Source organism: Ornithorhynchus anatinus, chromosome 11 (assembly GCF_004115215.2).
Source record: "Ornithorhynchus anatinus isolate Pmale09 chromosome 11, mOrnAna1.pri.v4, whole genome shotgun sequence".
In the NCBI taxonomy this organism is placed as follows: domain Eukaryota; kingdom Metazoa; phylum Chordata; class Mammalia; order Monotremata; family Ornithorhynchidae; genus Ornithorhynchus; species Ornithorhynchus anatinus.
In genome coordinates this window covers 24,386,133-24,387,095 of record NC_041738.1, presented here as the reverse complement: position 1 = coordinate 24,387,095, position 963 = coordinate 24,386,133, and the positions used below count along the sequence as shown (strand labels likewise).

At 45.8% G+C, this 963-nt stretch overlaps 1 non-coding gene across 1 annotated transcript; it reads right to left on the bottom strand.

Moving 5' to 3' along the window:
• Nucleotides 1-219: 219 nt before the first annotated feature.
• Nucleotides 220-357, bottom strand: LOC114815331. Its single transcript, XR_003763094.1, has one exon. It is a non-coding gene; the product is annotated as a small nucleolar RNA SNORA7 (small nucleolar RNA).
• Nucleotides 358-963: the final 606 nt, after the last annotated feature.

The following is a 963-nucleotide window of genomic DNA, read 5'->3' as shown; positions in this document are numbered from 1 at the left end:
GTCATGCCATCGAGCCATCTTAGACCCATGGTGATGACATGGACACATCTCTCCCAGAACACCCCACCTCCATCTGCAATTATTCTGATAGTATATCCATAGAGTTTTCTTGGTAAAAATATACAAGTGGTTTACCACTGCCTTCTTCCAAACAGTAAGCTTGAGTCTTCACCCTTGACTATCTCCCATGCCACTGCTGCCCAGCACAGGTAAGTTTTGACTTGTAGCAGACTGCCTTCCATTCACTAGCCACTGCCCAAGCTAGGAATGGAATGGGTAAGCCTCTGCCTGACTCCCCTTCCTGTAGTTGAGACGGGTAGAGTACTGGGAACTCTCCAGGTGTGACCCTGAGAGGGGAAACCCTGGGGTAGATATAAGGTAATCAGGTTAGACAATCCCTGTCCCACATGGGGCTCACAGTCTTAAACCCCATTTTACAGATGAGGTAACTGAAGCACAGGGAAGTTAAGTGACTTGCCCAAGGTCACACAGCAGACAATTGGCAGAGCTGGGACTAGAATCCATGACCTTCTGACTCCCAGACTCGTGCTCTATCCACTACACACACCATGCTGTAGTAGAAGTATTCATTCACTCATTCAACTGTATTTATCGAGCTCTGTGTGCAGAGCACTTGTACTAAGTGCTTGGAAAGTACAATTCGGCAACAAATAGAGACAATCCCTAACCAACAATGGGCTCGCAGTCTAGAAAGGGGCAGACAGACAACAAAACAAGTAGCAGTAGTAAAATTCATTAAGTTCGTACTATTTGCAGCACACTGCACTAAGCACTGAGAAAAGAGTATACCAGTGGGAATTAGGCATTGACTCTGTTTCTCAAGGGGCTCACAATCTATGAATTTAAGTGTCAATCAGTAGCACCCATTTACCCAGTTGATCACGGGGAGATGGAAGTGATATTTCCTCAAGGAGCCCAGTTTAATTCCTATAGAGGGATTTC